Below are 14,108 nucleotides of genomic sequence, written 5' to 3' on the forward strand. Positions count from 1 at the left end.
AGGGCCCCTCAGGAGGAGTTATAGTCAGTAGGGCCCCACAGGAGGAGTTATAGTCAGTAGGGCCCCACAGGAGGAGTTATAGTCAGTTAAGGTCCCAGCAGTATGATCAGTAGGGTCCCTCAGGAGGAGTTATAGTCAGTTAAGGTCCCAGCAGTATGATCAGTAGGATCCCTCAGAAGGAGTTATAGTCAGTAGGGTCCCAGCAGTATGATCAGTAGGGTCCCTCAGGAGGAGTTATAGTCAGTAGTCAGTAGGGTCCCAGCAGTATGATCAGTAGGGCCCCTCAGGAGGAGTTATAGTCAGCAGGGTCCCAGCAGTATGATCAGTAGGGTCCCTCAGGAGGAGTTTTTGTCAGTAGGGCCCCTCAGGAGGAGTTATAGTCAATAGGGTCCCAGCAGTATGCTCAGTAGGGGCTCTCAGGAGGAATTCATACTCCAGTAGATGGTATTGAATAGCAGGTAGGACACAGGGAAGGCCATGGGAGGAGTACGAGTCAATCAAGTAGATGTAGCTAAGCAGCAGGTCCACGTTCTGCCACACCAGCCGTTGTCGGTGGAGACGTGTACCCTCGGTTGGGGGGGTCCTCAGGGTTCTGGAGTGAAGTTCCGTGGGAGTTTGGCAGATGGGGGAACAGGGTCCGCTCGATGTCATTGCCGTGGAAACAGCCGTCGAAGGCCATGGCCTGGCTGGCGTTTTAAGAGGTTGGGAGCTGAATGGAGGGACAGACACGCACACATAGAATACATCTCAATACACTGTGTGGATCATATAGAACATACCAGGAAAGAAACTTGTGGTGATTTCATGGAGTCATAATTTCTCATATCTGAACACTAGAGAGCAGTGTTGTGTAGAGAGAATACTCTCTCAACAAATATCCTGGAAATTGATGACCTCTGACCTTTCCTCTATTCAGTCGTCTCATCTCCTCTATCATAGAACAGTAGTTGACAGCAGCGTATCCTATCACTGACAGGAACACAAACAGGAAGCTGGTCCATAGGTAGATGTCCACCACCTTCACGTTAGGACACCTGGATCACACACACATGCAGTGTATACACACACGCACGCACACACACACAAACAAACACGCATGCAGGCACGCACGCACGCACGCACACGCACACACACACACAATACACTTACTTGGGGCATGGAGGAGGACACCCCAGTAATGATGGTGGACATGGTCAGTACTGTAGTGATAACTGAAGGAAGAGGACATGTGTGTGTGGGGAGGGAGACAGCAGGTGTGTTAGGACTCACTTCTGTCATCATGAAGTGCTTTGAGAGACTAGTCAAGGATCATATCACCTCTACCTTATCTGACACCCTAGACCAACTTCAATTTGCTTACCGCCCCAATAGATGCAAAGACGATGCAATCGCCATCACACTGCACACTGCCCTATCCCTTCTGGACAAGAGGAATACCTATGTAAGAATGCTGTCCATGAACTATAGCTCAGCATTCAAAACCATAGTACCCTCCAAGGTCATCATTAAGCTCGAGGCCCTGGGTCCGAACCCCACCCTGTGCAACGGTCCTGGACTTCCTGACGGGCCGCTCCCACGTGGTGAAGGTAGAAAACAACTCCTTCACTTCGCTAATCCTCAACACTGGGGTTCCACAAAGATGAGTGCTCAGCCCCCTCCTGTACTCCCTATTCACCCATGACTGCGTGGCTACGCACACCTCCAACTCAATCATCAAGTTTGCAGATGACACAACATTAGTAGGCCTGATTACCAACAATGACGAGACATCCTACAGGGAGGAGGTATGGGCCCTGGGAGTGTGGTGCCAGGAAAATAACCTCTCACCCAACATCAACAAAACAAAGGAGCTGATCGTGGACTTCAGGAAACAGCAGAGGTAGCACCCCCCGATCCACATCTATGGGACCGCAGTGGAGAATGTGGAAAGCTTTGAGTTCCTCGGCGTACACATTACTGACAAACTGAAATTGTCCACCCACACAGACAGTGTGGTGAAGAAGGCGCAACAGCACCTCTTCAACCTCAGGAGGCTGAAGACATTTTTCTTGGCACCTAAAACCCTCACAAACTTTTACAGATCCACAATTGAGAGCATCCTGTCGGGCTGTATCACTGTCTGGTACGGCAACTGCACCGCCCGCAACCGCAGAGCTCTCCAGAAGGTGGTGCGGTCTGCCCAACGCATCACCAGGGGCAAACTACCTGCCCTCCAGGACACCTACACCACCCGATGTCACAGGAAGGCCAAATGGATCATCAAGGACAACAACCACCAGGGCGTTACACCACCCAAGCCACTGCCTGTTCACCCCGCTATCATCCAGAAGGCGAGGTCAGTACAGGTGCATCAAAGCTGGCACCGAGAGACTGAAAAACAGCTTCTATCTCATGGCCTCAAATAGCCATCACTAGCACATTAGAGGCTGCTGCCCTATATACATAGACTTGAAATCACTGGCCGCTTTAATAATGGTACACTAGTCACTTTAATAGTGTTTACATATTTTACATTACTCATCTTATATGAATATAATATATTCTATCCTATTCTACTGTATCTTAGTCTATGTCGCTCTGACATTGCTCCATTCCTTTACTTTAGATTTGTGTGTATTGTTATGAAATTGTTAGAAATTATTTGTTAGATATTACTGCACTGTTGGAGCTAGAAACACAAGACCTCTGAGATGCATCTGCTAAACACGTGTATGTGACAAATTAAATTAGATTTGATTTGATTTGTCTGGAGATCTCTAAAGGGAGAGGTCTGTGTGGGGGACAGCAGGCGTGTTAGGGTTGGATAGCTCTAATTTTGTATTTATTTATTTAACCTTTATTTAACTAGGCAAGTCAGTTAAGAACAATTTCTTATTTACAATGACGGCCTACACTGGCCAAACCCGGACGACTCTGGGCCAATTGTGCGCCGCCCTATGGGACTCCCAATCACAGCCGGTTGTGATACAGCCTGGAATCGAACTAGGTTGTCTGCAGTGACGCCTCAAACACTGAGATGCAGACCGCTGCGCCAACTCGAGAGCTCCTAAAGGGAGAGGTGTGTGTGTGTATAAACTATTATGTACTGTATTTAGTATGTAGAAGTATAATCATGTGAATTGGTGTGTGTGTGTGTGTGTGTTTAGCTCTAGCCAGGTGTGTTCAGGGGTGTGTGTCCAGGTGTGTTTGTGCGTGTGTGTGTGTGTGTGTTAACCCAGGGAGACGCGTGCAGGCACAGGCCTCCTGTCGATTCAGAGGGAGCAACACCATCGGCAGGCTGGGGAAATAGGTCTGCAGCATGAAGAAGTGTCTCCTCAGGATGAAGTTTATTAACAAGCTGTTACACCAATCTGGAGAGAGACAGAAAGGAAAGGTGATGGAGAGAGAAAGAAAGTGAGAGGATAATGGGGGAAGAGAGGGGGAGAGAAAGAAAGAATGAGGGTAATGTGGTGAGAGGGGAGAGAGAGAGAAAAGTTGAGGGTTTTCTTAAAGAAACCGTACGTTAATCTAATAGCTACAAAAGACGAGACACACAAAGAACGCAAAACACACACACACATAAATACTCAGACAGACCCGTGCTGCTGTAGAAGGCGAGGCCGCTGGAAGGGTGAAACTTCTTGACGAACAACAGAGAGAACAATCTCATCTGTCCTCAGATACTCAGATACTTTCCAAAACAACATCAGATCATTGTCATTATACGCATCTAGAACGGGGGAGAGAGAAAGTGTGGTGTGTATTTGTGTAACCAACCAATCAGCAATCGGATGCTTAGTGTGGGTGAATGTTTATTTATGTAAATATGTGTGCATGTTCGTGTTAGTGCATGCACGTGATGTGTGTGTGTGTGTGTGTGTGTGTGTGTGTGTGTGTGTGTGTGTGTGTGTGTGTGTGTGTGTGTGTGTGTGTGTGTGACTCACAGCTCTCTAGTTGTAGTGAACAGTTCTGAAGTCTATGGAGTAGAGAGCAGTCACTGTGATCCTATAACAACATAATAATCATATAAAAAGAGATAAGATATAGTATACCTACATACAGCATAGTAATATACACACACACACACGCACGCTGATGCTTCACCTGATGCTGTAGAGTATGTTTCCGTCAGGATAGACCCTGATCATGATGTTCTCTATGGTGGTGTCGTGGATGAAGGACCTCTTCGAGTGGGCAAAGAACACATCAGGAACCCACGTCTTCTTCACCAGACACACTCCAAACGTCCTGCTAACGTTGCTACTAGACAGAAAAGCCAGCCGCTCATCCTTCCAGGAGTGACGCAGGTACAGGGTCATGGTGATGCCCTCAGCAGAACACAGAAGATTGTTCAGACACGTGGTTTGATTATACACACACGTGTATAGATTATACACCCAGGGTACACAGGGTCCTACCATGTTGACCTCTGAGATGATGTCGATACTCTCCACCTGGACATCAATGCCCACAGGGATGGCTGCACCTGAGAACACACACACACACACACACACACACACACACACACACACACACACACACACACACACACACACACACATACACACATACACATACACATACACAAACACACACAAACACATAGCTCGTCAGGACCGGAGGAGCTCCTCACCACGACCCAAACCACCAAACCAGAGCAACAAACACCCACAAATTCCTGCTTCCTGCTACACCCACACACATAACATCACACTGAGGTCATTAATCAGGGCTATTCTCTGGTTGTCTCCAACCCTGGTCCTGGAGAGCTGCAATGTGTACACTTAGAAAAAAGGGTTCCAAAAGGGTTCTTCAGCTGTCCCCATAGAAGAATCAAATCAAATTGTATTTGTCACATGCACCGTGTAGACCTTACCGTGCAATGCTTACTTACAAGCCCTTAACCAACAATGCAGCTCAAAAAATTGAGTTAATGAAATATTTAATAACTAAACAAAAGTAAAAAATAAAAACAAATAAAAAGGAACGTAAGAAAATTACATAACAATAACGAGGCTGTATACAGGGGGTACCGGTAACGAGTCAATGTGCAGGGGTACAGATTAGTTGAGGTCATTTGTAAGTGACTATGCATTAATAATAAACAGCGAGTAGCAGCAGTGTAAAAACAAAGGGGGGGTCAAAAATAGTCTGTGTGGCCATTTGATTAATTGTTCAGCAGTCTTATGGCTTGGAGGTAGAAGCTGTTAAGGAGCCTTTTGTTCCTGTACTTGGTGCTCCGGTACCGCTTGCCTTGCAGTAGCAGAGAGAACAGTCTATGACTAGGGTGACTGGAGTCTTTGACAATTTTCTGATACCGCCTAGTATATAGGTCCTGGATGGCAGGAAGCTTGACCCCAGTGATGTACCGGGCTATACGCACTACCCTCTGTAGCGCCTTACTGTCAGATGCCAAGCAGTTGCCATACCAGGCGATGATGCAACTGGTCAGGATGCTCTCTATGGTGCAATTGTATAACTTTTTGAGGATCTGGGGACCCATGCCAAATCTTTTCAGTCTCCTGATGGGGAAAAGGTGTTGTTGTGCCCTCTTCACAACTGTCTTGGTGTGTTTGAACCATGATAGTTTGTTGGTGATGTGGACACCAAGGAACTTGAAACTCTCGACCCGCTCCACTACAGCCCCGTTGATGTTCAGCCCACCTTTTCCTATAGTCCACGATCAACTCCTTTGTCTTGCTCACATTGAGGGAGAGGTTGTTGTCCTGGCACCACACTGTCAGGTCTCATCGTTGTCAGTGATCAGGCCTACCGCTGTTGTGTCATCAGCAACTTAATGATGGTGTTGGAGTCATGCTTGGACACGCAGTCGTGGGTGAACAGGGAGTACAGGAGGGGACTAAGCACGCACTCGTGAGGGGCCCCAGTGTTGAGGATCAGTGTGGCAGAAGTGTTCTACCCTTACCACCTGGGGGCAGCTCGTCAGGAAGTCCAGGATCCAGTTGTAGAGGGAGGTGTTTAGTCCCATGGTCCTTAGCTTAGTGATGAGCTTTGTTAAACGCTGAGCTGTAGTCAATGAACAGCATTTTCACATAGGTGTTCCTTTTGTCCAGGTGGGAAAGGGCAGTGTGGAGTGCGATTGAGATTGCGTCATCTGTGGATCGGTTGGGGTGGTATGCGAATTGGAGTGGGTCTAGGGTGTCTGGCATGATGGTGTTGATGTGAGCCATGACCAGCCTTTCAATGCACTTCATGGCTACCGACATGAGTGCTACGGGTCGGTAATCATTTAGGCAGTTTACCTTCGCTTTCTTGGGCTTTCCTGGTGGTCTGTTTGAAACATGTAGGTATTACAGACGCGGTCAGGGAGAGATTGAAAATGTCAGTGAATACACTTGCCAGTTGGTCCACGCATGCTTTGAGTACACGTTCTGGTAATCCATCTGGCCCCACTGCATTGTGAATGTTGACCTGTTTAAAGGTCTTGCTAACATCGGCTGCAGAGAGCGTGATCACACATTCGTACGGAAACAGCTGGTGCTCTCATGCATGCTTCAGTGTTGCTTGCCTCGAAGCAAGCATAAAAGGAATTTAGCTCGTCTGGTAGACTCGAGTCAGTGGGTAGCTCGTGGTTGGGTTTCCCTTTGTAGTCCGTAATAGGTTTTCAAGCCCTGACACATCCGACCAGCATCAGAGCCGGTGTAGTAGGATTCAATCTTAATCCTGTATTGATGCTTTGCCTGTTGATGGTTCATCTGAGGGCATAGTGGGATTTCTTATATGTGTCTGGATTACTGTCGTGCTCCTTGAAAGCAGCAGCTCTTGCCTTTAGCTTGGTGTGGATGTTGCCTGTAATCCATGGCTTCTGCTTGGGAAATGTATGTACTGTCACTGTGGGGACGATGTTGTCGATGCACTGATTGATGAAGCCGGTGATTGAGGTGGTATACTCCTGAATGCCATTAGATGAATCCCAGAACATATTCCAGTCTGTGTTAGCAAAACTGTCCTGTAGCGTAGCATCCGCGTCATCTGACCACTTCCGTAAGACATTTCTGTTCTACTAATGCTGTGTTTTATGGTCTCCACTGTAGCTTCCTGCAGCTAATCTGGGCATATGGTTTTACTAGAGATAGCTTGAGCTGACAATAGATTCATGACTTGGTGATAAAATCCTTCAGCTGGCATTCCATAGATAAGATGTAGTATGTGTGACCTGAGAAACAGATAGCCTGGAGGAATAGACCTAAACCCTCATTGTATCTTATCGTTCTTGAAACTGGGAATCGATACCTGGTGCAGATGACTACAGGATGAATCCAGGATGGATTGTGATGCCCCCTGATCTGCATGGGAGGGGTGGAACCAGCCATGACTAAGCATTTTTAGGTCTCCTATATTAAATCTCTGTTTTCAATTATCAGTTAACAACACACTCAAGAATGTGGGGTCGACAGATTTCATTATTGCAATAATTAATCAATGTTTAATAAAGATTGATTGTTTGAATAATTGTCCAAGTCTCTCTCAGTATACATTAATTTCCACAACACGAAACACTGAGAAGCCAGCCAGCCAGCCCTATATTATCCATGTCGTCGTTCAGCCACAACTCGGTGAAACATAAGGTATTACAGTTTTTAATGTCCTGTTGGTAGGATAGTCTTAATCGTAGATCATCCCGTTTGTTTTCCAATGGTTGCACGTTGGCCAATAATACTGAGGCTAGTGGTGGTTACCTACTTTACCTTTGTGGTTCAAGGTAGAACCCTGTTGGGTGCCAGGTAGAACCCTTTTGGGTTCCAGGTAGAACCCCCTGTGGAATGGGTTCTACATGAAACCCAAAAGAGTTCTACCTGGAACCAAGAAGGGATATTCAAAGGGTTATCCCATGGGGACAGCCAAAGAACCCTTTTAGGTTCTAGATAGCACAGGCTAATGACAAGACCCTTCACTAACTGTATCAGGTGTATTGGAAACCTTGGCTGGAACTAAAACCTGCACAAGATGTACTGTAGCCTTCCAGAATCAGGGTTGGTGACCACTGCTCTACAGTGTATCAGGATCAGGGTTGGTGACCATTGCTCTACTCTGTATCAAGATCAGGATCAGGGTTGGTGACCACTGCTCTACTATGTGTATAGATCAGGATCAGGGTTGGTGATCACTGCTCTACTCTGTCAGGATCAGGGTCGGTGATCACTGCTCTACTCTGTATATAGATCAGGATCAGGGTCGGTGACCACTGCTCTACTCTGTATATAGATCAGGCTCAGGGTTGGTGTCCATTAGTCTATTATGTATCAGGATCAGGGTTGGTGACCACTTCTCTACTCTGTTTATGGATCAGGGTTGGTGACCACTGCTCTACTCTGTATCAATATCAGGATCAGGGTTGGTGACCAAAACTATGTATATGGATCAGGATCAGGGTTGGTGACCACTGCTCTACTCTGTATCAAGATCAGGATCAGGGTTGGTGACCACTGCTCTACTCTGTATCAAGATCAGGATCAGGGTTGGTGACCACTACTCTGCTATGTATCAGGATCAGTGTTGGTGACCACTGCTCTGCTCTGTATATAGATCAGGATCAGGGTCGGTGACCATTGCTCTGCTCTGTGTCAAGATCAGGATCAGGGTTGGTGACCACTGCTCTACTCTGTATATAGATCAGGATCAGGGTCGGTGACCACTGCTCTACTCTGTATATAGATCAGGATCAGGGTTGGTGACCACTGCTCTGCTCTGTATATGGATCAGGGTTGGTGACCACTGCTCTGCTCTGTATATGGAACAGGGTTGGTGACCACTGCTCTGCTCTGTATATGGATCAGGATCAGGGTTGGTGACCACTGCTCTACATCTGTTTCAGGATCAGGATCAGGGTTGGTGACCACTGCTCTACTCTGTTTCAGGATCAGGGTTGGTGACCACTGCTCTACTCTGTCAGGATCAGGATCAGGGTTGGTGACCACTGCTCTACTCTGTTTCAGGATCAGTGTTGGTGACCGCTGCTCTACTCTGTATCAAGATCAGGATCAGGGTTGGTGACCACTGCTCTGCTCTGTATCAAGATCAGGATCAGGGTTGGTGACCACTGCTCTGCTCTGTATCAAGATCAGGAATAGGGTTGGTGACCACTGCTCTGCTCTGTATATAGATCAGGATCAGGGTTGGTGACCACTGCTCTGCTCTGTATATAGATCAGGATCAGGGTTGGTGACCACTGCTCAACACTGTACAATTTCTTTATACTGTCAACATCATAAACTGGTCGGGAACCTTCTCACAACCTCTGTTCCAAGAAGTCTAGCTCAATATGGTCAAGGGATCTCACACACACACACACACACACATACTGTAAGGGTGTGTGCTAGTGGCAGGGAAGTCAGGCGCAGGAGATCGAACTTGGTATAAGACAGAGCAGTTTAATAAGTGCTCAAAAACTCCGAAAACCAAAATATACCAAAATAATACAATTGGGTACAAAACCTGTCGCACACCAGAACATATGTTACACTGTAACGCCCTGGCCATAGAGAGGGGTTTTTTGTTCTTTATTTTGTTTAGGCCAGGGTGTTACATTGGGTGGGTGTTCTATGTTCATTTTCTATGTTGTCTGTTTCATTGATTTTGGCCGTGTGGCTTCCAATCAGGCACAGCGGTTGTTGGTTGTTGCTGATTGGGAGTCACACATAAGTGCCTGTTTTTCCGTTGGGGTTTTGTGGGTAATTGTTTCTGTTCCGTTCCGCACCTGACAGGACTGTTTTGGCTGTCGGTTTTCTTGTTTTTTGTATCGTGTTCTTACGTTAATTAAATAACTATGATGAACACTAACTCCGCTGCGCCTTGGTCTACTCTCTCTCCCGACAGCCGTTACAGAATTACCCACCAACAACGGACCAAGCAGCGGAGGAAGGAGAAGCGCCAGGAGAAGAGCGTTCAGGATGCGTGGACTTGGGAGGAAATCCTGGACGGGAAAGGACCATGGGCTCAAGCTGGGGAGTATCGCCGCCCACAGTGGGAGATCGAGGCAGCGATAGCTGAGAGGCGCTGGTACGAAGCGAGGGAGCGCAACAGGCACGAGAGGCAGCCCCAAAACATTTTTTAGGGAGGGCACACGGGGAGTGTAGCAGAACCAGGAAGGAATTCTGGGCCAACTCCCTGTGCTTAAGGCAGGCAGCGCAGTACTGGTCAGGCACCGTGTTATGCGGTAAAGCGCACGGTGTCTCCAGTGCGCGTGCATAGCCCGGTGCGCTATAGGCCAGCCCCCTGCAAGTGCCATGCGAGTGCAGGCATCGAGCCAGGGCGGATGGTGCCAGCTCAGTGCGTCTGGTCTCCAGTGCACCTCCTCGGTCCAGTTTATCCTGCGCCGGCGCTGCGCACTGTGTCTCCAGAGTGCTGGGAGGGCCCAGTTCGCCCAATGCCTGCGCTCCGCCCGTTCCGGGCCAAAGTGGGCATTCAGCCTGGAGTGTGGGTAAAGAGCGTCCATACTAGAACTCCAGTGCTCCCCCACAGCCCGGTTTATCCTGTGCCTCCTCCTAGGACCAGGCCTCCAGTGGGTCCCCCCATCCTGGTCCGTCCTGTGCCTCCTCCTAGGACCAGGCCACCAGTGGGTCTCACCATCCTGGTCCGTCCTGTGCCTCCTCCCAGGACCAGGCCTCCAGAGGGTCTCCCCATCCTGGTCAGTCCGGAGCCGTCAGAGCCGCCCGCCAGTCCGGAGCCGCCAGAGCCGCCCGCCAGTCCGGAGCCGCCAGAGCCCCCCACCAGTCCGGAGCCGCCAGAGCCGCCCGCCTGTCCGGAGCTGCCAGAGCCGCCCGCCTGTCCGGAGCCGCCAGAGCCGCCCGCCTGTCCGGAGCTGCCAGAGCCGCCCGCCTGTCCGGAGCCGCCAGAGCCGCCCGCCTGTCCGGAGCTGCCAGAGCCGCCCGCCTGTCCGGAGCCGCCAGAGCCGCCCGCCTGTCCGGAGCCGCCAGAGCCGCCCGCCTGTCCGGAGCCGCCAGAACCGCCCGCCTGTCCAGCGCCGCCAGAGCCGCCTGCCAGCCTGGTGAGTCCTGTGCCTGCGCCCAGGGCCAGGCCTCCTTCATGTCTCCCCAGCCTGGTGAATCCTGGGCCAGAGCAGCCATCGCCGCCCGCCAGGCGGGCGCAACCAAGGTCGCCCACCAGTCCTCCGGCGCGGCCAGGGGCGCTACCTAAGTGGGCAACGCCGAGGGTGGAGCGGAGGCCACGTCCCGCACCTGAGCCGCCGCCGTAAGAAGGCCCACCAGGACCCTCCCTTTCAGAGTCAGGTTTTGCGGCCGGAGTCCGCACCTTGGGGGGGGGGGGGGGGGGGGGGGGGGGGGGTACTGTAACGCCCTGGCCATAGAGAGGGGTTTTTTGTTCTTTATTTTGGTTAGGCCAGGGTGTTACATTGGGTGGGTGTTCTATGTTCATTTTCTATGTTGTCTGTTTCATTGATTTTGGCCGTGTGGCTTCCAATCAGGCACAGCTGTTGTTGGTTGTTGCTGATTGGGAGTCACACATAAGTGCCTGTTTTTCCGTTGGGGTTTTGTGGGTAATTGTTTCTGTTCCGTTCCGCACCTGACAGGACTGTTTTGGCTGTCGGTTTTCTTGTTTTTTGTATCGTGTTCTTACGTTAATTAAATGACTATGATGAACACTAACTCCGCTGCGCCTTGGTCTACTCTCTCTCCCGACGGCCGTTACATACACATAGCTTACAAACAATCAATCACCGACAAGGACAATGAGGGGGAACAGAGGGTTAAAAACACAACATGTAATGAATGGGATTGGAACCAGACAAGACAATACCAAATGAAAAGAGGATCAGCGCTCTTTCTCTGTCACACACACACACATGCACACTGCTGGCTGGATGTGGACACTGTTTACACCATCTGGACGTGGTTTAGAGCGGAAGGGGTGTGAGGCTGTGGTATGCTAGGAGAGTGTGTGTCTTAGCGAAGTGTGTGTGTGTCTTTGTTAACATGTGTGTGTTTATGTATTAATTTTTAGTGGGTGTGAAGTATGTTGATCTTCTCGGAATGTCAGCAGCCTTTCAGACCAATACACATTTCATTAAATTAACCTCACAATTAAACAAACCACACACAAATATCTGCTTCCTCCGATTACACAGTGACTCATTAACCATCAGAATAAACATGTCTATATAAAAGTTACAGCCTTATTAACTAGTCAACCCTCTCCATGAAAACACAGAGATGGTAAGAAGAAAATATTAGCTGGTGAACAGTCGTGTTCATTTTTCTGAATAGTCTGACTTGTTGGTAGCTTTGCTCTCTCTTTTGGTTCCAGACAAAGACAAGATTCTCTCTCTCTCTCTCTCTCTCTCTCTCTCTCTCTCTCTCTCTCTCTCTCTCTCTCACACACACACACACACACACACACACACACACACACACACACACACACACACACACACACACACACACACACACACACACACACACACACACACACACACACACAGTGAGTATAATGTGAGCCAGTGTTGGTTTGGGAGCGATGTGGTCAATGTCTAAGAAACTCATTGGCCAGCACATCCTCTCATAACGCAGCTATTGCATGCATCATCAAAGGGGGACAGAGATTGACTGATTGGATTAGTTTTATTGGGAGACATAAGAGCAGGTTAGCGTTTTTCGTCATGGATCTTCTTCTGGAGGCAGCTCTGCAAAACCCTAACCTTAAATGAAGACCAAAAAGCACAGTTTGGTTTTCATACATTTTTACAATATAGCCCATTTTGACGTTGCAGCTGGCCTACCTAGCGGAATCGTTTAGTTTAGTTCTGCCTCCAGGACAAGACTCATCCCAATAAATGTCAACCTGCCAACAGAGATGGAGGTGTTTCCTGTGTATGTGGCACATGTGTGTTTCTGACCTCCAAAGCCAGGTCTCGTAGCGAAGTTGTGTTCCTCGATCCTCAGCAGCCGTTCAGTCTTGATGAGTAGAGACTTGGTGCTGTCCTGCCTCTTCAGCTTATGGTCTATAGGCCTGGAAAGACAACACACATTATAAACACACACACACACACACACCCTGCAATAGTTGAGTGATGTGTCTCTTTAATAAGCCTGTAATTGTAGGGTGTGATTGGAGAAACACTGCCTGCGGTTTCTGCAACAGCCTTCCCACATACACACACTGCCTGATTTGGGTAATCAGCTACTCCCTAGAATCACTACAGATTCCTTACCGCATTCCGTAACTTAATGAAGACTGATGTAGCCAGAAGCCAGTTGAAACGCAGGTCAGGGGGTAAGAATGACAGAATGTATAGGGTTACAGGGGGTATGGGGGTTATGTGTGTACATGCATGAATGCCCATTGTACAGTGCATTCGGGAAAGTATTCAGACACCTTGACTTGTTCCACATTTTGTTACGTTACAGTCTTATTCTAAAATGTATTAAATATTTGTTTTTCCTCATCACACAATACTCCATAATGACAAAGAGAAAACAGGTTTTAGTAATCTTTGCAAATGTATTGAATTTAGATTTTCTTTAAATACCTTATTTACGTAAGTATTCAGACCCTTTGCAATGAGTTTGCTGAAAATAAACGCAGTTGACAGTGAGAGGACGTTTCTTTTTTTGCTGAGTTTATATATGTATATACAGTGCCTTCGGGAAAGTATTCAGACCCCATTTTGTTATGCTACAGTCTTATTCTAAAATGGATTAAATAAAATAAAAATCCTCAGAAATGTACACAACACCCCATATTGACAAGTGAAAAAAGGTTTTTTGAAATGTTTGCAAATGTATTAAATAAAAAACAGAAATTCCTTCTTTACATAAGTATTCAGACCCTTTGCTATGAAACTCGAAAATGAGCTCAGGTGCATCCTGTTTCCATTGATCATCCTTGAGATGTTTCTTGATTGAACTTGATTGAATTCCACCTGTGGCCAATTCAATTGTTTGGACATGATTTAGAAAGAAACAAGCGTGTCTATATACTGTAAGGTCCCACAGTTGACAGTGCATGTCCGAGCAGAAACTGTACCATGATGTCAAAGGAACCCTCCGTAGATCTCCAAGATAGAATTGTGATGAGGCATATATCTGGGGAATGGTATTAAACAATTTCTAGAGTGTTGAAAGTTTCCAAGATCAAAGTGGTCTCCATCATTG

At 48.0% G+C, this 14,108-nt stretch overlaps 1 pseudogene; it reads right to left on the bottom strand.

The window, feature by feature from the left end:
- Positions 1–254: 254 nt before the first annotated feature.
- LOC115195262 (gamma-aminobutyric acid receptor subunit rho-3-like) lies at positions 255–13,170 on the bottom strand (annotated as a pseudogene).
- Positions 13,171–14,108: the final 938 nt, after the last annotated feature.

Source organism: Salmo trutta, chromosome 6 (genome assembly GCF_901001165.1).
Source record: "Salmo trutta chromosome 6, fSalTru1.1, whole genome shotgun sequence".
NCBI lineage: Eukaryota > Metazoa > Chordata > Actinopteri > Salmoniformes > Salmonidae > Salmo > Salmo trutta.